A 25,632-nucleotide genomic window follows, 5' to 3' on the forward strand; every position below is an offset into this window, starting at 1 on the left:
CTACAGTATTCGTTTTAATTTAAGAGGCATCTAAATTATTTAATACAAATATATTTTTACATTTAATGATTTTATTATCACTTTAGCAACACAAAAAACACATTTCAATTTATTTAAAACTGTCTCTAGTTGTCAAATTCCCTCAACTACCATAAGGAAGTAGAAATGACAGCCTATCACCAACTTCATATAGCAAGTACCGTATTTTTCCAGCGTATAAGATGACTGAGCGTATAAGATTTTCCTGGGTTAAAAAGTAGTTTTATATGCCGGAAAATACGGTAGTCCAATATATCTAATCCATTATATCTAATCCCATCAATATAGTCCAATTACCGTATTTTCTGACGTATAAAATGACTTTTTAACCCAGGAAAATCTTATACGCCGGAAAGTATGGTACTTTTAGATTATTTTACATCGTAATAAATGACTTCATGTGGAATTAGGTTCTCCCCCTTGTGGTCAATTAGGTAAATTCCCAGGTTACCTGCTGATAGGATTTATATAATAGTCCATACATAGTTCTTATAAAAATATAAAGAGCACGCCCAAAGGTGCCTTTCAAATAGCTGTTCTACTCCTCTTGTTTTTCAGATAAAGATTCTGAGACCCAAGGACATCACATGTGTTTCCAACAGTAAAAGCAGAGTTAATAACAGTAGTCTCCTCTTTCTACTTCACCAATTTAAATAATTAATTGTGATCCTGGTTAGAGGTCTGGACTTAATTCTGTGTTCTCTTCACCACTACACCATATCCTCCTGTGCTCCAGTCCTCATGCAGTGCCTTCTCGAGACATCCCACTGGATTTCCACATGGATCTCCATCTCCAAATGCTCAGATAGAATGTGTCATTCCTGCCACTACTGTTCCTTCCATCTGCTCCCCCGCTTGCACTCCCTGTTACTATAAAACAGACCACTCTCCACACAGTTGCCAAGTCAGAAACCTGAACAGTGTCTTCATTTCCTCCTTTTCTTTTGATCACTGGCAGCCAATTGATCCAAGCCCACCCATTTTCCATGGTAAGTATTTCTCATACCTTCCCTTGTTTCCATGCCCACCTTACTCCACCTTACTCACTCCAGTCTCCTCTTCCTCCTCTCTCTCTTTCTAGTCCATATACTATTTCTATCAAAGGTAAAGGCAGTAGAGTGTAAGGTGTAAGAAAACCACCTCTGATATCCCATTGCTCCACTGGAACCTGGCTCTGTAAGTTTTTTAGAGCTGTAATGTTTTTTGTTGTGTTTATTTTTCACCTTCCTGCCCCTGGGTTTCCTCATCTACAAATGGATGTGATAACAATGTCTACATTATTGGCTATGAGCTTTGCATGAAACAATGGTGTAAAGATCCTGGCATACAGAGAGCACTCAATAAATGTTAGTTCTCTGATCAGACTTTTTCAGTGGCTTTCATTTCAACTCCATGACAAAAAGCAAAATTCTATCACGATCTGTAAAGTCTTGATTCTCTGATCCTTGCTTACTTAGCCTCATCTGGTGCCACCCTTCTCTTTACTCACACTTTCTTCTCTAATGGCTTCCCAATATTTCCATGCTTTCTGTCTTTAACTTCCTTCCTTACTTCTCTTAGAAAAATTCTGCTTATCCATCAAATTACACTTCCTGTGTGAATCTTGATAAACTCATGAAACACTTTTCTTCCCTCACGGTGTGTGACACTCAACCACATTCAAGCAATTCCCCTGTCATATTGCTGTTGTTTATTGTCACACTAATTTCCCTGCTAGCAATTTACAAGCAATTGCTATGGGATTTTTAAATTTATTTATAACTTTAGGGCTTTATTTTTTAAAAAGAGTTATTTAAAATACCTGTAAGATTTTCTCTATAGGGTTACTTTTACTGAAATAGTTGTGAAATACCAATACTTTAAAATGTTCAGGTTTGGGGCATTGTCCATGAAGCTTTTTAAAATAGTAAGTCAAAATATAGTGGTTGCATCTTATCTGAAATCTTCCATTTTACTCACATAATAATTTCTTCCACCCTATTTTGGAAGGATACCAAGAATACTTTCTGGAAGTGACTCAGCTGAACTTTTGTATTTATATATTGCTACTCACTGAGCCAAGTATAGGAGCTCATTTCCAATTCATTGAATTAAAAATACTTTTTCCTTTTGGAACATATGAGCAAACTACTAATAAGGTATATAACCTTTATTCCATATTTTAAAGATGCTTTCTTTATGTTCTTTGATTCCTTGTTTCATTAGCCACATTTATCTGTTCTTTGAGATATGTGCTTGGTAAGACTAGTAGTTATCTATTATCTATATTTACTTTGGTTATTATAATATGATTCTATTTTAATTATATAGTTCACATTTCTGATCTGTTTTTAAAATACAAAGCCACTATTTTTAAAGGTACTATATAAAGATAGTGCATTAAATATAAAGCCTTGATTTATGGAAAAAGAAAGAAATGTCTTAGTATTGAATATATTTACATTTTACCAAAATTCATTCTAGAGTAATGACATCCTCAGGGATCTCTCTCACTCAAGTCTCCTTCCTCCTCTTTCTCTTTCCAGTTGATACTATACTTTGCTTTTTGAAAACAAAAATGATAGACTACTCTGCAACCAGGTTAATTTTATTGTAGATAAAAACTACATACCTTATAATATTTTATTTGATTCTTCACTTTCTATCCTATACCATGATAATTCCTCAGCACATACTGTGTTCCAGCCAAAATAAAAATGAAAATAATGGACAGAAACATTGAAATGAGATGAATGACCTTTGTTATGTACTCGCTCTATCACTAACTCATTGTGTGCCCTTGAATAATTAATTGGTTACTTTTGGGAACTCTGCTCATCTACATCATCGAATTTATGAACATCGTAAAGAAGTCCAGGAAGCCCTTGAACTGTTATCCAAAAATGTGTCTGAAATCATAGACTATGCTGCCTTACCATGAGGCAGGCAGAGGATAGGATTAATGTGTTTTTATTAAAAATTTTAAGCCTAATGTCTAAGTGAATGACTGAACCACCCTATCAGACACTACTTGTGGGCAATGACAACACTTTCCTTTAAACAAAAAAACAACCCATCCTGGTTGCATCTATTGTAGTGCAAAGATGGATGGGAAACTGAAAAGCCGGATATATATATATATATATATATATATATATATATATATATATATATTAGATTAGGACTTCTAAAGAGTAAGTTTGGCTTGGTTGGTGTGGCTCAGTGGTTTAGTGTCAACCCATGAACCAGGAGGTCACAGTTTGACACCTGGTCAGGGCACATGCCTGGGTTACAGGCTCGATCCCCAGTAGGGGGTGTGCAGAAGGCAGCTGATCAATGATTCTCTCTCATTATTGATGTTTCTATCTCTCCCCTTCTCCCTCCCTTCCTCTCTCTGAAATCAATAAAAATTCATTTAAGTATATATACACACATATATATACACTGAGTGGCCAGATTATTATGCATTCAGACAATCAGGGATTTAACCACCATTATTATCTGAATTCATAATAATCTGGGCACTTAGTGTATTTGTATCTCAAATGGGTATCAAAAGTATTCTAGACTTTTGCTGGAGATCAACTACCTATTTGCCCTGAGCTTTCTATCAGCCAGTGCAAAGGGGAAAACTGATAAGGTGCACGATTTATAGTATCTTTGATATCAAATAAATGAGGTACTCAAGAGAAGTACACTGAGTGGCCAGAATATTTTGTGTTCAGAGATCATAATAATCTGGCCACTCAGTATATATATATATATATATATATATATATATATATATATATATATATGCAAGTTCGGTAGCACCATTAAGTCAGAAGAAACAGTGAAGACCAGGGCATTTTTCATTAAGTCTGATGGAAAGCCATTGAAGATTTTAAACAGGGCATAATCAAATTGGTTTGGCTGCTGATTAAGAATGAATTGGTAGGGGACATGTTAATGCAGACAGACCCCTTAGTAAGTTGTTACAAATCTTCTGGCAGGAGATGGTTATGGCTTGAACTAGATTAATGATTGTGGAAATGGATCTAAGGAGACCAATTTGAGAGATAATCAGGAGGTAAATAAGCCTAGATTTTGAGGAAGAGAATGATATCAAATATGTTAGGTTCCTAGTTTTTCTGACATATACAAGCAGTATGAAGTTTGTAAGGGAAGATTGTACTTTTTAATTACTGGAATATTATAGCTACATCAGGTTGGCACAATTTTTATTTGGTATTACCATTAGCAATCACTTTGGATGAGGTATAGAGCACATACATTATATTAAATATCATAGTTTGCTGAAATAGCTAAATAATAAGATGTATTTTCTGATATAATAACTTCAAGGAAATAAAAGTGAATGAAAACAGTTTGATGAGATAAAATATATTAAGCTGAAGGAGAAATTATCTGAAAGATTACCTTGAGTCCAATATTCACCAGAGCTCCCCTTAATCTCATATCTGCATTCAGTGGAGCCAAAAATAAAATCAGCAACACTTTATTTCACTTAATTCCTTCCCTTAGTCAAATAAAAGTTATTGAAAACATCAATTCAATGATTATCAATTGCCTCCTTTATGCTAGTGGACACATAAACCACAAACACATAAAAGGCTTCATATCGCCCCCACCAAATCATGTGCATATCATTTATTCCATTTGCAATAAAAATTTAGATGCAAACATGACATTTGGCACTATATTGAAGTGGCTTACTCTGGTTTCTGTCAGTTGGTTGTGGGACAACATGACACACACTGAGTTTTTTCTCTCTCTGCATTTAGCCATTCAGCAAATATAAACTTTGTTAGGCATGGAGGCTCCGGGCTGCAATGCAATCATGAGAAAATGAGCATGATTTCTACCATTGAGAGTATGCAATCTCTGTCTTTCTCTACCACAAACACATAAACGAAAATTAAACAATTAAAATAAGTGGCATTATCATGGATATATAAGTGTCAATGGTTTCCTATCTTTACCTACTTTAGAGGATTGGAGGCTGTCTCTGTGGGATAAAAGATACAAGGACTTCTGAAAGTTAAATAGAAGTGAGCCAGATGAAAGGCAAGGAGAAGGAGGGAAGTGTTCCCAGCTGTTTACACATGTATACTCTACAGAGGGATATTCTGAAACCTAAAGGCAAGGGAGTCATACCACGCTGGAAGAACTGAAAGAATTTCAACAAGGCAGCCCTTGAAATACAAAGGGAAATTATAAGAGTTGAAAGGCATAGTTAAGCATGGGACCAGCTGATGAGGACACTTAAAACCACGTAAGCACCATGACTTCATCTCCAGTAAAATGGCACACAGTTGTGTTTTAATCACAGAAATGTCATAGCTAGATAGGCATTATGAAGAACCGCTCTGAACTGGGGAGAAGAGATTGGAAGAGAACTAGGTAACTAGATTAGATAGACAGGAGGCTATCACAGTAATCAGGGAAAGAGATGATAGGAAGTCTGTACAAAAATGATAAGAATAGAAAAAGGTCAAGAAAAAAATCAAGAAATAGGTCAGATATCTTGGTATTTGATTGAAAGTAGAGAATGTGAAGAAGAGGAAGGAATCAAGAATGAAACATGTGACAGGTGGTGCTGCCAGTTCCCTAGACAGGTCATACTGGAAGACAGCTGGGGAAGTGAGATGAAGTCTTCTGTTTCCAGCATGCTGAATTTGAGGTGTTTGAGAGACATCAATATTAACTATCCAGTAGAGAGTTTGTTGTATTTCCCTGAAGCTCAGGAGATAAGGTCTGCATAGAGATGGAGATTTGGAAATCAGCATACAGAGGATGACTAAGATTTTAGGAGCAGTGCTATCACCCAGCACGGGCACATAAGTGAACAGAGAAGACAGTACTTCAAAACCCCAAGAAGGCCAAAGGCAGAACAGGGACCTTCAAAGAGTTCTAAGACATTATTTAATTTAAATTACCCAGAAGCAGAGAAAGAGACACAGATGAGCACAGTGTCATGGAAGCCAAAGGGAAAGAGCATTTCATAAGGAGAGTACTCAGCAGCATCAGTTGCTGTCTCAATGTCAAGTTTAAAAAAGACTAAAAAGTAGACAATGACAAGGATATCATTGGTGACTTGGAAAGAGTGACTTATGTAGTGTAGTGGAGGCAGAAGCAGGATGCAGTAGGTTAAGGAGTGAGAGTTGGGTGAGAAAATAGAACAAGTATAAGCAATATTTCAAAAAGCTTGGCTGTGTAGTTATTAGTGAATCTGCAGAGTCAATTGGGGAATGTAAAGGACCCAATTAAAATATTTACAGAAAGGAAGGCCAACAGTTTCTTTTGATTTCAAGGAAGGAATCTGTCCTTTCAAGTAAGATTAACTATCCAATCATAACCTGAGGGGAAAAGTGTTCTACCCAGTTTCAAATGGCAAAGATATGGTCTTGTACACTGAAAGTCCTCAAATGACTGTTTATACAGTTCTGGAGAAGAATGGTTGCTCAATAAACTTTTGTTTAGATAAATGATTACACTAATCTCTAGAAGAAAACTAGCTGTGCAGAAAATGACTTTAGAATATTTGTAAGATCTGATGTTACACCCCAAACTTTGGCTTATTCCATTGGTATTTTCATGGTCAAGTTTTTATAGTTGATTGCATATTATGCTCTGTGCTTTATCTCCTTTATGGACCAACTGCATTGCATTCGGAAATTCTGCTCTGAAATCTGGCCCTTATCCAGATTGCATCTTTCTTTGCCCGGTCAGGGCATGCTAGGAAATTGCAAATTACAATCAAGTCTCAATTTTCCAAAGTAATGATTTTAAAGGGCAATAATGCATAATCCAAAATGATGGTGAATTCATGAACCATTTATCTCTGCAATGTATATTCATTAAACTTGACTATAAGTACTTCTTATATGACATTCTTAACAAAATGATAAAGCATTTCAACTGAAATGATTCAAGGGGACTTGCAGGGTTTTCCAATTTCTCTATTTTTGCCTCCCACTATATTCTATTCCTATATCGCCTTTCATGTTTACATGACTCATTAAAATAAACTAACATATTGTACTTTTTAGGATGGAGAAGATAATCAAATTTCATCATTTCCCTATTATTGCCACCCTTCTCTATAGCTATGGTTCTCTGTCTCTGTCTCTCTGAAAAATTTTATTCACAAAAGAGGATAGCATAATAAACCCATGTATACATCATCCACCTTCAACAATGATCAGAAACTATTTTCACAATTGACTCCTTATTAAGTAACATGCCTATCATCTCTCTGCGATATTATGAATTCAGAAAGTAGATACTAGAACCAGGAGGAGCGTTCGATATTATCTGTTCCAGCCTAGTCGCTCAGTGAGGAAAATGAAGCAAGCAGAGCCTTAACAAAGCACAGCTCTGATTGATAGTGAGGCAAGAGCGAGACATTGCCCACCTCTTCCTTATTCCCTCCGGTGAAATGAAGAGACTGCATTGCCACTGCCTTATTCTTGGTACAGAATATTGCCCAAAATTCACATGAGAGCCACTCATGCATGTCTGTTGCAAAAGATGTCTACTCAGGGCAGTGTACCATGGCAGGGAAGCTGGAAACACACAGCGTGCAGGTAGACACATTCTGCTGACAGAGCACCCATTCTTATCTCTGGCACGACCTGGTTCTTCTTGCTAATATCAACTGAATGATAGTTGAATAAGCACAAGTAATTAGTTTACAAATAATAAAAGATGATGTTTTCCCCTTTGTATTATATAGAAGACACACCAAAATATCTCTAATAAAGATGACTCCCACTTGATTAACAGGAATAAAATGCTTGCATAAATAGAATTAAATGTGCACATTTGGAATATAATTATAGATACAGATGGATAGAGATGTCAGTGTATATATACAACTCTCTTAACCCAAACTAGAGAAGCCGATTAGGATTCATAAACCTGCTCCCAGTCAAGGGGGAGAATCGGGGATTTAACCACCAAAGCTAAACAGTGCAGTACAAGAAAGGCTTTGTGTAATAGCGCCAATCATTTCTCCACCAATGATGTCCTCCCCACCTCCTCTCTGACTCCCATCTGGGCACCTGCCCATGTACTTTTCAAAGAGTATCTCTTCCCATAGCTTCGCATGGGGGCCACAGACTATATGACCCTGTCATTCTCTCTGCGACTTGAATTCTCTCTCTCTCCCCCCCAACCCCCCCGACATGGGTGTATGTGCACATGCACACACACACACACATACACAGCACACAAGCTGGACTAGTCATTATCCACCAGGAGCAGAGATAGCCCATTTGCAAGGCAGCAAATGCTGAAGCTGAACAGAGATGGGCTTTCTGGGAATCCAGATACAATCACCTCAGCTCCCGATTATTCCATTTCCCAGTCCTGACTGAGGCCTGGTAGCATTTTTTCCCTCCGGAATCCTTCCAATAACCAATTCTTCTCTTTTGCTTAAGTCAAAGTGTATTTTTTCCCCTCTTGAAGCAAACAATTCCTTAGTAGTGTGACATTTTTCAAAGCAACCTACCAGAGCTCTAGTTTCACATTGGAAAACTCATCTTCAAATCCCACATTGTCTACTGCCTAACCGTGATCTTGAAAAAGTTATTTAACTTCTACAGGCCTCAGTTTTATCAGCTATAAATTGAATGAGCACCCAAATATTAAATGAGATAAATCATATGTGAAAATAACCAGCAACTCAATAAATTCATGTTGACTTTGTCAGAGTTGAACCTATGCTCTACAAGTCTGCAATTTCCATAATACAGTTATGACAACAAGCTTTGTGACAAGAATATAAAACGTTCTGACTTCCGACCGGCAGCCTCGGGAGACCTCAGGGATGTCAGAGCAATTAGTCAAGCTGCTGATTCGCAATGCTTTGGCAGCAAGGAGCCCGTGGTCTAGAGGCGGTCTATAAAATCTCCTAGCAGGTAAAGCACAGAGTAAGTCCTTCAGGACTTTTACTGCTATTCTTAATATCCTCTGGAAGAATCTGAGCTACCCTTCGATAAATGCTTAAATGCCCATTCACGGAACTCTGATCAGTTAATTCAGTTTTATTGATTTGTGTTGTGAATATACTATTTATATTCTTCAGTAATAATGTGAACAATAGAAAATCACACCACCATTGTAATTAAATGGCTTAATATACTTATGAAGATATTTTTTTACTATTTTAAAAAGCACAAATTCTAATAAGGTGGGAATGGACTTAAGTTGGTTTTCTGGTTTTTGCTTCCAATATATGTTTCTAACAAGAAATCGGTTGCTTAATCGTATGTCCCTCAAGGAATAAGGTATATACAACACTGTGCCTTGTCACTTACTATACATAAATTGATCTTTAATTTTTATACTTATGTACAGAATTAGTATATGAAAAAATAAGAAAAGTATGTGATGATAAGGGAAGCAAAATATACATTTTTATTTCCCCTTATGAAGAAAGATAATTTGGGGTTTTCACCTTGAAAAGTATAATGCTATTTGTGATTTATGTGAAATAAAAATTGTGAAATATTTTCTTCACTTTGAATTGTCATGAATTATTGGTGTCACTGGGTTCTTGGAAAGTGCCTTTACTGGTTTGTGCAGTTGCCAATAATAAGAGTTCTTACCATTAGTTTCTTACTAAACTCTGAATATCAGTTAATTATAACTATACATTGACTGCTATATATATGAATATGTTGCCAAAGTTTTATTTTAATGTTGCCATACGTGTAGGTGCCCACATTTCATGTTTACTTCAGCTTAATACTTTCATCTTGAACCACTCTAATCAAGTAAGATTGAATAAATGAATAATAGGATGAGCAAGGGGACAGTTTTATTGAGTGCCTGCTAACCTGCAGGCCCTGCAGCACCTAGGTGTTGTCATTTACCTGGATGGAAAAAAAAAGTAAGGTAAATAAGTATGTGAACTAACAATTAAGATGCTATTATGTTTCAACAAAGGAATACGAACATTGTCATGGCAGCATAGAGCTAGAATAGTCAAGTTTCATTAAAATGGTTTCACACCTGAGCTTTGGAATCTGAAGGTCCTGGATCCAAGCCCTTGCACTCTGCCAGGCAGTTACTCATAAAATGTGGAACCTCACCTCATCTGAATGGAAGATAACACAGCCTACATCTTAAGAAAATTGTTTTACGAATTAAATAATCAATGTGCGAAACGTTTGCTTTGGCACAGTCTGTCTGATGTAGAATGAGGGCTTCCTGCCTGTTATCTGACTGTGAACTGGGCATCAGGGAGGTGTCTGGAGCACCAGGGCAGTATGGAGGATACCCACAGGAGTCCCAGTGGGAAAAGGAGAGGACAGAGCATGAGCAAGTCAAAACCTTCCTCAGCCTCTAACGTCTGAGTTTCAAATCAAGGAGATTATTTGAAAATATTGGTTCAATAATTTCATAATGTCAATGTGTATAACAAACCAATGGGCTGCTTGTTTAAAATGTACGCTCCCCGCCCCCAAAATAAAATTAAATAAATAAATAAAATGTATACCCCCAGGCCCCACCTCAGGCATTCTGCTTCTATTAAGTCTAGTTTTGGGGTCTCAAATCTGCAGTGTAACCTCATTTAGACAATAAGTAATGAAGATGAGCTCCAAAGGCCATTCTAGCTTGATTTTACTCTAAGTAGCTAAGTTGTCACATTGGATATATAATTTAGCAGTCTTATTTTCCATCTTTTTATTCCACAATCATGAGAACCTGACACCTATACTCAAAAAGTGCTTACTATTGGTTGCATTGAAATCAGCCAATTTGACGGTCTTTCTCTAGAATAGTCACAAATTGTTAAGCCCAATTCTTGAAGAAGGAACCACAATCAGAAAGATCAGAAATATAGTCCTCCGGGACATTTTTTCACACACACACGTATTTGTTTTAAATGTGTTTCCATTCTGGACTGTAAATTCCATTGAGGCGGGCAACATGGGTACCTTTCTCACATCAGTAGCTCCACCAGCTAGTGCAATGCCAGCCCCTGGTTAATCAAAAAGCATTCTGCTTTCAGGACAATGGGAAATGCTTTTGTTCCTTGGCAGGAGTTAGGAGTGGTAAAAGAGGTGCAGGGCAGGGGTAGACTGGAGACATGGTTAGGAATTAAAATTAGCACACTTACCAATCTGATGAGCCATTAAAGAAAAACCAAGGAACAAAACCTGTCAAGCTTCAAGACCAGACTGTGGGATAAGAGGATGTCTCTAACCAAGGAAGAACACACTTGTGGAAGATTAATTTAGTTTTAGAGATCATACATTTGAGATTATGCATTTGAGATGTATAACCAGTGAATAGCTGGAGATGTGGATGACTGTCAAATTCTAAGGTGTGGCAAGTAGAATAATGGCCCATGATCGGATTCTCAGAACCCGTGAATGCTATCTTACAGGTCAAAAGGGACCTTGCAGATGTGATTAAAACTACCCATCTTGAAAGGGGAGGATCCTGGATTATCCAGATGGGCCAATCTAATCAGATAAATGTTTTTTCCAGCTGCAGGGAATCAGAAATGGCAGAACGTGCTGGCTTTGAAAATAGAGATGAGTAGCCATGAGCCAAGGAATGCAGGCAAATTCTAGGAGCTGAAAGAGGCAAGGACATGGTTTATGCCTTAAAGTCCTCAGGAAGGAAGGCAGCTCTTCCTATAACTTGATGTTAGCCCAGTGAGGTCTCTGTAGGACTTCTGACCTACAGAACAAAGGAATAATACCTTTGTGTTGTTTTACGCCACTAGATGTGTGGTAATTTGTTAGAGTAGCGATCGGGAACTATTGCAAAAATACGGGGTCTGGGTGGAACATAAATATGTGTACCCATCCTTCAGATTTCTATATAACATATAAAATAATTTCCTCCCTTAGTGAATGCCCCTCCCTCTACGTTTCCACAACCTTACAGTAAGTGGTGTACACACGATCCTGGGTATTTCTCTGTTGGCGATCAGTTCTATTCTCCCCAATCCCACTCTCTTCTGGGACTGGAAGCCTGTAAACTGCACATCCCCAGAGCTGCTCACCAGCTGGTGTCCACCAGCCCCGCCAATGGGAAGCACTGGTGTGAGAGTGGAAGCCAGGAAGAGTTAAAAAGCCATAATGTTCTGTCTTGTGCTCTGGCTCTGGCTGCCTTGGTATCACAGCACTCATGGACTGGGGTAGTGATCGGACAGTCCCAGCAGCACCCAGCAGTTGGAGGTACCAGCCACGCAGGTACAGTAGCCGTAGCGAGACAGCAAGCTCTTAAATGCCTGCAGAGCAGCAAGGAGATAGATGGGTCCAGAAGCAGCAGTCGCAGCAGCAGGGCCATCAGAGGAAGGCTTGAGGGTCCAGGTAATACCAATTCCCGCTGTGCTCCTCCGGCCCGAGAGGCTGCAGTGACTTACTAGAGTTACTAATCTCTGGGCTATGGCACCTTCCTCTTTCCTCTCCCTCTGGCTTTTCAACACACTTGTTTAAAAAAATAAAAAGCTCTTGCATTGTACTCACTCTGAAAAGCTGAGAATGGTTTCTGTTATCATGACTAGACACTGATACAGACGCTTTTTGCAACATGAAGTGGCAAATGGTAGACAGCAATTGAATACTTTCTATATATGCTAAGAGCAGAATGTATGTGTGCAAACGTTTGTATCTATCTACACATGGACCTTAAATTTGCTCATAATGTGAACATATGTAAAATATCCACAACTCTTAGTCAATAGTATTTCCTCCTTTCAAATATGTAACTGTTATAGTAGTTTGTTTTTTTTTTATTGGGGAGAGAAAGTGATAGAGGGAAAAACAACTGATTGGTTCATCAAAATTTTCCAAGGCAGAGAAAGATATTTATATGTAGTGATCAGGTTGCATGCTTATCAGCAAAGAGACAGTAGCTTTACATTAAGTAACTATCCCTATAGAAAAGAGGAAAACCCCTTCTACAGCCAGCAACATCATAAAAACAACTCAACTTGATTTGACAAAAACAAGAAAAATAGAAAAGCCACTTTAAATGTATCATTGTCTTGGATGAAAGCTATATCAGGAGAGTAGGGCATACTGAGCTACTGAGCATTTTCATATAAAAGTTGTAAAAATGCACGGCTGCTATTTGCAATGGTGTATTAAATAGGAAGCCGACTGGCCTCCATCCCTGTACTTCCCTTCCCAAGAAAACACAGCTACAGTGTAAGAGCAATTTTATAGGGCCATTTGAAAGAGCAACAGTTTCAACAATCCATATTTATAAAAAGCCAGGGGCCGTCACAACCGAAACAACCAGATGGACAACCGAACAGGCAACGTGGGGCGACCAGGCCAGCAGGGGGAATTAGTGAGGAACAACCAAATGACTGAACAGCAGGCTGCATGGGGCAACCAGGCCAGCAGGGGGGTTAGTAAGGGATGACCAAATGACCAAACAGCAGGCTGCATGGGGCAACCAGGCCAGCAGGGGGGTTAGTGAGGGAGGACCAAATGACTGAACAGCAGGCTTAGTGGGGCAACCAGGCCGGCAGGAGGGGCACTGAGGGATGATCAAATGACTGAACAGCAGGCTGCATGGGGCAACCAGGTCAGCAGGGGGGGCATTGAGGGTCGACCAGGTTGGCTGGGGGGCAGTTGGGGGTGACCAGGCCGGTGAGGGAAGGACAGTTATGGCAACCAGGCTGGCAGGGTGGGCAGTTAGGGGCAGCTAGGCCGGTGGGGGGGGCAGTTATAGGTGACCAGGCCAGCAGGGGGGGGGGCAGTTAGGGGCAACCAGGCCAGCAGGGAGGTAGTGAGGGGTGATCAGGCAGGCAGGCAGGTGAGTGGTTAGGAGCCAGTGGTCCAGGATTGTGAGAGGGATGCCCGACTGCCGGTTTAGCAGGCCTAAACCGGCAGTCGGGCATCCCCCAAGGGTTCCTGATTGGAGAGGGTGCAGACTGGGCTGAGGGGACCCTTCCCCTGCCCCCCACCCCCATGCCCCGTGCATGAATTTTGTGCACTGGGCCTCTAGTTTTATATAAAAGTGCTGAGTTTCCAGTCAGTGCTCAGAACATTTTCTTTAATCCTTACCCAAGGGCATGCTTAGAGAGAGGAAGAGAGAGAGAGTGAGAGAGAGAGAGAGAAAGAGAGAAACATCAATGTGAGAGAGAAACATTGACTGGTTGCCTTCCTTAAACTCTCCAACTGGAATAGAACCGGCAACCTTTCAGTGCATGGGATGACACTGAACCAACTGCGCCACACCAGCCAGGCATCAGAACATTTTAAAAGGTCAAGGAAACCTGTTTTTGACAAAACAAGCCAGCTGCAGCAGCGATAACCATCGGCTGCCTTTCACTGTGCACTTACTGTATGCCAGACACTAAGTACTTAACATTCATTAACTCATTCACTTCTTACCATGGCCCTATAAGGCAAGTCATGTCACCAGTGACCAAGCTAAGGCTCCCAGTGGTGAAGCAGTCACAGAAATAGTCAGAGTTGCAGTGGGAGGTCACACCAGGTCAGGTCAGTCCAACTCTAAAATCAATATGTTTAACCACGTCTCTCTGCTGAATATATGAAAGGAGATTATCCATAATGCCACCTGAAAATTGTAGGGGCATGAGGGGTAACTGCATAACACAAGGCAAAACACATACATAAATAATACTACAAAACCCTCCAAACACCATGTTTTAATTTAAAATGTTAAATAAATATAAAAACATGCAACCTTTGTCACCAAGCAATACTGAAAAGAACTCATATTTCAGTAGCCATACGTGCATAATTCAACAATAAAGATTTAAAAGAATAATAATAATTTTGACTTCCCAATTGAAATATTTTTCTGTTTCCAATTCTAGAAATCTTAAGCTTCTCCCAGACCAGCCTTCTATAACCAGAATTTTGCCTCACACACTGGTTAGTTCCAATTGACTCTTTTTCAAATCAACCTCCCCTCCTCCTTGAGAACTCAGTTTAGGGGAAACTTTTTTGAGCCTCCTTGAGCTTATCATTAAGGTGTTTCTGAGGTCCCTAAGTGATCGTTACCAGATTCTTCCAGGGACATCAAATGAAATTTGTGAACTCATACTATATAGCATATCGATGCTGGAAGATAAGCATTGCATTTTAATGAAAATATATGATTCATTCTTTAAATATATTTAAATTCTATTAAAGTCGGATTGATTAATATACGCATTATTTGGGTTTTATCTATAATCTTCTTGGCAAAACTCCTATTTCCCTAGTAAAGTGAACTTGTATTTTATCATCATGCATGTGTGTGAAATTACAACTTTTGTAATAAAGTTTACATATCATTTGTACATAAATTTTGTTTTATTAGAAGTCCAAGCTAGACGTTTCTTTCCTTAAATCATTTATTATTTTCCACTAAATACATAATTCACGTCTCTCAAATAATGAAAACTCAGCAGAGCCATTTCTAACCATTTGCGAGAGATTTATAAATCTACATTATGGTTGGATCTTTGAATTTCAACAAGTAGTATTAAGGAAAAGATAATGAAATACTTCACAGATGTTACCCTGGATATAAACCATGTGTTTTATTAGCATAAATCTATTCATTCCTACCTAATCAGTATTCTTTTGTTCATTTGTTTAAAATCATTAGTAAGTTAGCTTTGGTCAGTCAAAGTAAAGTAGCAAAGTGAAGTCTAATTATCCACCCCACGTCAAAAAAAAAAAGAGGGCCTTAATTCAATAGTTTACTGTCAGTTGAGCTGCAAATACATGTGTTATTTGCTAAAACTCATTTTAATATAATTTTTAAAAATAAAGCAGATCATAATCTTGCGTTAGGGCAGTCTTTGCCTTTGGAGTGGATGGGGCTTGTTAAAGGGTACACCATGTCTTCCAGGGAGTTGTAATGCTCTGTATCTATATCTGGAGCATCAAAAAGCTGTACACGTATAATTTGTGACAATTTATATATTATGTTATTCTTCAATACAGAAGTTAAAAAATAACTTTCCATTTTGATAGCATTAGGTTAAGCACAGGCAATGTTGGTGATTTCACGAAATTATAGTTATTGCTTCAATGGCTTCCCATCACTTTTTTGAAAGTAATGTTCTCCCCCCTAGGAAATTTGTAGATGTCTAAATCAAAGACTACCCAAACTAAGAACAATAGCCTTAAGATGTGTCTTTAAAATGATCTTGTTTTGGGGTTCTTAAATTAATCTTCTGAATAGACAACGTGTATATAGTTCAACAGAAAAATATCTGGGAAAAGTAAATACTATTTGAAATAGTGGGTGGTATTTTCCTAAATATATAATAACATCTTACTGAGTTTACCACCTTTGAAGAATATAGAAATTCTACTCTGTTGTAAAGGAAGAAAATTTTATTCTTTGCAATGGTATGGATGGACCTGGAGAATATTATATTAAGTGACATAAGCCAGTCAGAAAAAGACAAATACCATATGATTTCATTCATATGTGGGAATTAATGAACAAACTGAACTACTAACCAAAATAGAGACAGAGCCGAAACCGGTTTGGCTCAGTGGATAGAGCGTCAGCCTGCGGACTGAAGGGTCCTGGGTTTGATTCCGGTCAAGGGCACGTACATTGGTTGCGGGCACATCCCCAGTGGGAGGTGTGCAGGAGGCAGCTGATTGATGTTTCTAGCTCTCTATCCCTCTCCCTTCCACTCTGTAAAAAATCAATAAAATATATTTTTTTTAAAAAATAGAGACCGTGAGCAGGCAAACAGCTGGGGAGAGGGGAAAGAGAGGGGGAGGGATTGAGAAAAAAAGAGAGAGAACTCATGCACATGGACAACGTGATGATTGCAGGGTGGAGGGGGATGGGTAGGGGTGGTAGAGGGCACAGAGAGGATAAAAGTTGATGGAAAAAATAAAATAATAATTTTAAAAAATAATTATCAGTATGCTATATTTCAAAATTTGTATTACATAAAAATTGTATTAAAGCATTTTGAGTTGCAGAAAGTTCAATCAATATATAAGAAAATAATACCAGTGCTGAACATGGAAGAAGATTAGTTAATTCTCACATAATTTTCAGTCCTTTACATGACTTAACAATAAAAATTTTCCAGATGTCTCTGAATAGTTGCAGGGAAGTCATGTTAAAAAGTGGGCAGATCTACCCTCCTGCTTCCAAAGAGCGCATTAAGGATCAGTGAGTAAATGGAACAAGGAGGCAGAGACATTGGTAGAGACAGAAGACTCGGTGTTAATTACATTAGTCTCACAAGAGGATCAGTCACTTAGGGAGCAAAGTAGCCCTCCCACCATTGGAAATGTTCACCCACATTAAGAGCAGTTGTGTTAGTTTCCTATGGCTGCTCTAACAAATTACTACAAATGTGCTGACAATACAAATCTATTATCTTACAGTTCTTAAGTTGGAAGTCTTTCTGGATTAATATCAAGGTGTTAGTATGGCTGTTATTTTTCTGGAGGATCTATAAGAGAAACTATTTACTTGCCTTTTCCAGCGTCAGGAAGTCACCTGCATTCCTTGGCTTGTGGCCCCTTCCCCTATCTTCAAAGCCAGCATCACAACATCCTCAGAGCTCTTTCTGACTCTGACACTTCTGCCTCCCTCTTATAAGGACACTCGTGATTACACTGGGCCCACTTACATATTCCAAGATAATCTCCTCAACTTCCTTAATTATCTAACATCTGCAAAGCCCCCTTTGCTATGTAAGTTAAAAGATTCATAGGTTGTCAATATTAGAACATGGAGTCTTTATCATGATGATATGTTAAAAGGTATATAGTAGGAGGCTAAACTAGATTGCCAAGCACCCTCCAAAGTTTATATCCTATAAAAAAGCAAAGAAATCAAATATCTGTTAACAACTATATAAAAAGTTTATTTGTATTAAGAAACTGACCATACAATAAACCTGACTCTCTTCATTCCAATTGATTACTATATCTCTCTATGTGTCCACACTATATGGCTGGATATTTTAAATAAAAATCATTGTTTAGAAGAATCCCAAGCTCCTCTTTGAACAGTGGCTACATCCAGACTGATCCAAGAATGGACAAGTGCTAACAAAACCTTGTTGAAAAGTGTGCAGCTGGTAAGTTCAGGCAATAATAACCACTGATCAGGGAATTATTGTAGGTCTTTTGAAAGAGGAAGAGAGAAAGAGATGGAGATAAAGAGGCAGAGGCAGAGTGAAATAATAAGAGAAAGATAGAGATTATGTACTACAATTTTTTCTCCTTACTACACACTGCTAAATAGAAAGAGAATGATCAAGTTCCTGACTTGCAATTCATTTCTCAGAATCTATTAAATATTCCAATGAAAAATATGCCTTAACTAACTCATGTATGAATTTCATCGATTTATATATAGCCAATCTTCTCATGTAGCCTTTAACAAAAGATATGGAATAAAGTACTCTGCAATTTGGATTAATAGAAAATATTAAATTATGCTTGAAGCAATTGACCAAGTGATCTTGGTAGACATTAAAGTGAGAAGCATTACTATGAAAACAGTGACCACTCAATCCATCAGTAGAACAGTTTGCATTCTAGAAGATTCTAGTGAACTTGGGAAAAATTTCTCTAAGAAAAAAGTTTTCTTCATGGATCTACCAGTAGGACTAAAGGGTACGTATTTATATCAATTAAATTCCTATTGGAATCCTTTTGTTTCATATTAAAATCAATAATAAACCAGAAGCTGTGCTCAGCTTTGGGGATATAAGGGTAACAGTAGACATGGCACGGAGGATCTCACATTTCATGGTGAAATTGAGACCAAGAAACAAATAGGTTCAGTGATAATCAAAGCAGCAAATGGTTGTGATAGCAGCCTGCAGGAGAAGCCCTGGACCCATGATAGGGAATTCAGTGTAGACACACATGAGGAACTAACTCTTTAATAAATCTGTAAGCATGGCCCAACGTATGAAGGGGGAAAAAGGATCTGTGACAGAGAAAACAGCATGTACAATGGCATAAATTCTATAAACACTCGTCATAATCAAGAACTCAGAGTAGTTCAGTATGGCTGAACTACAGAATCAGATAGAAGAATAAAGGGAGTTAAAACTGACTATGTAGCTAGAGGCTGGATCATGAAGAATCATAGATACCGCCCAACAGCTTTGAGCATTTTCAGATAACATGAATGCAATTAATATGGCCACCTCTATGTCTATTGACTTCACAAACAAATGAAGCAAATCAATGGGGAGAGTTGGACTTACATGGGTTCTCCATTCCGCCCCCCCCCCCCCATCATTCAAAAAGTGGTCCAATTGTTATTTTCTGTTTAGATTATGATAATTATTTCATTCACAAAGAGGAAATGCATATAGCTTTTGCTTGCCAAGATGATGTTAGGGAATATAATTATAGCAAAATGGAGATTTGGAAAGGACATGTGGCTGACTATATTTGTTGCTCGGGAGGTAGATTGGGACAAGTGAAGTGATGAGTAATAGCTGTGGGAAGGAGAGCAGGGGGAGAACATTGGTAATAGGTTCTGAATGGAGATATGGGGGGGAGCTCTAAATTCTGAACTAGAGATGAAAGTCACATGTGGATGCCAAACAATGAAGGGACTTGTATGATTGGGTCAGGGGGCAGGCAGCATGGAATGGTGCTCCCCATTTGCAAGGGTTTGTACATCTGGAGTTAAAAGTATATGGCAACACTTATGCATCAACCAAAAAAGATACTTAAAAATTGATAATCATGCTAATGAAAGGAATAAGAATCGATGACAAGGAGAATAAGAGGGAGGGAAAAGATTGCTTAGAAAAAATTGGCAGTATTTATTTTAAAATAAAATATATTCTGCCTCTTACACCCACACAAAAGTGAAATAAAATTTGCCAAGAGGAATTTTCCAATTGTCAAAGCAAAAAATTGGCAGCCCTAATTGTACTTGCTACAACTGAACAAAATGAATACTCTCCATGAATCATTCTCAAAACTGTCCAGTACAAAATCCTAAATGGTATCCCTATATTTGGATATTCTATATTTTATTATTTATTTATAGCCTGCCTTGCTTTCACAAACAGGCCTAAGACATCTGAAAGCAACTTTATATATTAAAACAATAAAATATAAATTTAAAAGAATGAGAGCTCAGGAAAGTAAAGTTAAAATAAGAGCTAAATTTGGGATAGAAGATGAGCAGAGGTAGGGACATGATGTTGCTTTAAAGGCCAACATCAATCTTCAACACTTGGTTAAGCCACAGCTTTGTCCCAGGGTTAGAAGAAAGGAAAAATAGTTAACTTTATAGTTCTCTTTATCTGTGAAGAAAAATTACTAGTATAATAGAAATATATGTTTAGATTTTAGGTATCAAATATGAATAAAAGAGACTTTAGTTCAATGCATGTTGTCAGGGTCCATATCAGGAAAAATAAGATCACTAGTGAATATCATTAAAAGCCCTATTTTAAATACTATTTCATATCCTTTTCCATGTTTTGTCTTCAATAAGCTAACAATGCCTTAGTGAACTGAGAATACTATCCAAAATATGTTGTAAATCATCTTTCCAGAATTTCTTTTCAAGTCCAAAAGTTACTTCCAATGTAAGAGAGACTATGGAACTTGGAGATTTGTATATTCCTATATTATCATAACTATACTTTTTCATGAAAATATATCAAATGTTTAATTTCTCTCTCCAGACCTTATTCACTAAGTAAACCTGATTTACAAAATCTGTCTATAAAAGGCTGTTGCCTGTCATTTTATAAAGATTACCTGAAAAACTATATTTGTTAAAACCAAATGACATATTTGAGCAAAGTAGCCCCTTTATTTCAATTTTGATTCAAATTATTTTCTACAAAATATGTACATATATACTAAAAATTATTCTGGTGGTGTGCATTTTAAATAAACCAAACTCACACTAAAATACACTTCATAAAGTTACTTGAAATATGTATTTCTCTTCTTGTTTCTTGCTCTCAATACACCCCTGAACCTACTGACATTTCAAGCTCCATTAACATATGAAAAATATGTATCTTAGTGCTCATGTATTATATGACAAAGATTTCACAGTTACAATTAACACCAAATTTTTTAAAACTATAAGTGATTGTTTTGTTAAATACAGTCCCCATTTAGCCTACCTACTATGCCAATCTGTTTTATTCTTATTTTGTTCCCAAATTATGGGGGAAACCTAAAATAGAGTTTATCTTAATTGTATACCGAAAAGAAACAAATCAAGGGATTTGATACATCAAATTTTAATTACAAAATAAATGCTATATAATCTAATAAAGTCGCAATGCACTCAAATACTCATCTGATTCATCTTATCATGCAAACTTTCTGAAGTCAGAGAAAAATAAATTTAACTCCTAGAAAGTTGACACTTATTTTTTAAAGCATAAATGCCAACTACTAGTTTCTGAAATTAGTTGGGGAAAGAAAGAATTGAAAAGGCAATGAGAAGAAAAGAGGCTGCTTAATACAATATTTGACATGAGAAAGAAAACACATTATAAGAATTGTAACTGAGTCTTCTTTATTGAAAACATCTAAAAGTTTTCATATGAAAGGCAGCATTATGCATTCATGAATTCAAGAACAGGAGGCAGGTGACTTTTCTATGGGAGAGCATATCTTTGTAATTATTTTTTGGCACATCAGTTTGAGAGCATTTTGTATGTATTTAACTTGTACTTATTAAGTATAATGAAATACATATAATTGAAGATCATAGATATTAGAAAAAGGAACAAGGTTGTAACTGACTCATTTCCTCATTTAAGGAGTTCTCTGAATAAATGCACCCTCAAGATAATCTTTTCCAGAACTTCTTTCATTTTTACAGATGCATTTGTAATTTTTAAAAGGGAGCTTTATAGGAATGTTTTAGCTCATCTAAAATGCTTGTTAGTTGGAGGTAGAAGAGGGTAAAGGGGGGCAGATAAATGGTGAAAGAAGAAGACTTGACTTGGGATCATGAACATACAATACGCAGATTATAAATTATAAAATTGTGCATCTGAAAAATAGAAAAATAAAAAATAAAATTATTTTTGTATGTCAGCTACTTCTATTAGGCACTTTATTTGGATAACAGAATAAGATCACAAAACAAAACAAAATAACAACAACAAAATTCCAAGAAGCCTGATTTGTTATTCAGATGAAAACCCCAAGAATTATCTTCACACCCAAATACTTCAAGGGAAGACAATAGGCATTTCCAGAAACAGATATTCCTGGATGGTGCTTTCAGGAATAATCACTTCTTAAGAAGTATCACTCTATCTAAGATTCAAAACAGTGGTAATAAGCTCAATCTGTACCCCAGATACAATATATAACTATGATTATCATTAACATTTCATCAATAGATATTCTGAATGACAGTCTTACTATTAACCTTACCCAGATTAAGTAAACTATAATAAATCATACTTGAATCTAAATTTGACAATTTTGAAATCCATAAAATAACTAAGAATCTATCCCAATACATTTTTGACACTACATGGAGGATATTACTTGTTTCATTGCATTCAAACATGCTGATAGAAGAACTTAGAAGTTCACAAAGAAATGAATTTACCAATGGACTGTTTTCTTATTGAATACTTCAGTTATTGTGACAAAGTTTTACCATCAACATATTTGATGATAAAAAAAAAAGTTCATGAAGTAATGTATAGGCTAACTATTTATGCTTCAGCACTGATAACAATGTGTGTGTGTGTGTGTGTGTGTGTGTGTGTGTGTATGTATCACACAGTGATTTGAAAAGTCATCATTCAGACATATTATTTCAAAGTTCTGATAGGAAAGGTTGTAATATCCTAAAATGAAGGAGGATGCAAATTTATTTTCTAAACTTAGAGATTTTTAGCATTAAACACTATGCAATACTTTCTGTCATTATTCTTTCCTTTATCCTTGGATTTAAAGTAACATAAGCCATCTTAAACCAATTATTCACATTCTGATTAGCATGTAGGCAGTATTCTATTTTTTTCATACCAAGTTTCCAAAAGGAAGAGAGATGCCACAGATAAGACATTTGCATGTTGTTACTTTGAAGACAGGAACTGAATTTCACTCTAACATTTTCAATTTGCTGATCTGGGAAAATTGTTTGGAGGTAAAATGCTTTATTTATTTCTCAAGTATCCAATTAAGTATTTATTATAAGAATTCCATATAATGATTCCATGTTTTCTAAATGAAAGCCTTTGAAATTTTACACACACACACACACACACACACACACACACACACACACACATATATATGTAAAATCATTCCCTTTTGCACTGTCAGTTTAATATCATGTGTTCAGATTCTACAAACCCGTGATTTGAACATGACAAATGTATACAACTCCTTTAAATATATAGCTGAAGAATAATACCTATAAGACACTGATATATTAAATTCATATTAGATGCATTTATATCAGAACTCAAAAGAAGAAACTCTTAATATGTCAAAAAGGAAAGGTGACTTTTCTCCTTTCAATAACAAAGTTACAAAATAGTCTCATTCAATAGTGTTATGTGCTACTTTTAAACAGCTCTTTTAAAACAAAAAAATATAGATTAAAATAAATTACTCTTAGAGTTAAGGAGTAAGAACTAAAGCTGAAATATTTTATATTTTAGAATTTAATGAGAGTGAGTTAAATCAACTAATGATATCCCAATCCATATAAACTGAGTCTCAGTGAGTGCAAATAATTAATGTCATTTATGTAGAGGTCAATTTGAAACTATTCTGAGCACTAAATTTGAAAAAAAAATTACTATAGAAGTAGCTATTGTTTTAAGAAAAAAAATAAATTTACCTTATGAATATGTGAGTTTAATATTTATACTGATAAAAAAACTCAATGAATGTAAGTTAAACTGAAAGTTTGGGGGGTGTGTATTGATGATTATAAAAAAGAAATGATGTATAACCAGAGTTTTTAGCTTCATGCTTCACAACTCATTCATAAAGAAGGCAAATATAAACTCATCTAGACCAGGGAACTATTACTTAAATGCCCAAAGGTCTAGGGTACAGAAGGTACCTATTGATTTTAGGGAGAAAGACTACTGTTATACAATGTGAAAGCAACTCCGACTTGTCTAACAACCTGCCAATGGCAGAATGAATGAACATCAATTTTTCATGTACTGCCAAGCTCATGTGAGAGACTATTCAAACCTTGAAAATGTAATTCAAATTCAATAGCAAAATGTAAAAGAATACAAAATAAGTCAAGTTCAGACGGTACATATATACACTAATTTAGATATTTTTAAATTATGCAAATGTAATTTAACTCAAATGTATAAATATTGGCGAGAACAAACCAGAGAGTTAAAAGTATAGTGTCTAGCTAAGAATAAATTAGTACTTTAGTAAAAACCAGCCCAATATTAATGAAAATAGTGTCCTGTGGGTGTGAGCGCCTCATCAGCCAGCAGAACCATGAGGAGGATGGGCTGTCTTCTCACATCCACAGTCACCTGTCCAGTCCCTGCGGGTCAATCAGGCTCCTGGGAGATGAGCGAGCACAGTGGGAGAGGAAGGACACTTTTTACCAAGTGACACAAATTTCTTCTGCAAACCCTTTAGATTTTGGAAGATTAACACCATATTTTAACCAACTCAAATAGAACTAAACAATGTAGAAACTATGAAGTGATTCTCCCTTTACCCTGTGAATTATTACGGCACATATACTACAACACAGTATCCATTCAGGTTCCCATAACCAAAGACAGGTTTTTGGAAGACAGCCACAGAGATTATTAAAGGTTGAAAAATAACACCTATTAGAAAGGAGGAACATGAGCAGTTTTCAAGGCGAAATGAGCTTGAAAAAGAAGAATTTGAAGGATTTAAATTGCTATAAGGAACATTCTGACACTGTGGTTTGGTAAACATTAAGGTGGCTTGCTGAGACTACGGAAACTCCGATCCTGAAAATCTTTAAACACAGGAAGGATTCTGACCACAGCTGCTCAGGATCAAATGTGGGTTTTATTCAACTGAAACTCTCCCAGAGTCTTCTAAGCCTATGAATTTAATTGTAAATGCCAACACAAACAGTATATTCCATCAAACACTTCTGATTCGACACCATACAGCGGTTGGTGGGGAGGGGAGGGGGGATTGGCAGGATCCACTTTTTACAGTGCATGAAAGCATGTGAGGAAATACTTTGTCACAATTAGGAGTCCTAGTGGTATCTTTGGGTTCTTGCACTTTCTTGTTTAGATTTCTCATGCAAATCACATATAGCACTTTTTAGAATATATTACAGGTTTTTATAATATATTACAGATTTGAATAATTCATGCAAATAAAGCAATGAAACATGATGGAAAGTACCAAAAAATAAATAAAAATCAGGCAACCTAAGTTTTCCTTCCTTATATCATAAAGACCAAAAATACTGGTTTTCAGGTTAAACTAGAAAAATTGTTCTTTACGTTTAGACATTTAGTCACTAATAACCCAAAACTTTAAAAAATACATCATGCCACAAACGCTTTCTTGAAGTGCATCTTAATCCTTAAAACATTAGTCCCTATATAGTATGTACTAAGGGATGAATTAATACTATATTAAAGTCATAGATTCTGGCCAAAATTATTTT

At 36.7% G+C, this 25,632-nt stretch overlaps 1 protein-coding gene across 1 annotated transcript in view; it reads right to left on the reverse strand.

Annotated features, from left to right (window-relative positions):
- Positions 1-25,632, reverse strand: part of ZNF804B (zinc finger protein 804B) — a gene marked incomplete at its 3' end in the record, with an annotated part of 398,915 nt that overhangs the window by 372,368 nt on the left and 915 nt on the right. The window lies entirely within an intron of this gene.

This window comes from Cnephaeus nilssonii, assembly GCF_951640355.1.
Source record: "Cnephaeus nilssonii genome assembly, chromosome: 12".
Lineage (NCBI taxonomy): Eukaryota > Metazoa > Chordata > Mammalia > Chiroptera > Vespertilionidae > Cnephaeus > Cnephaeus nilssonii.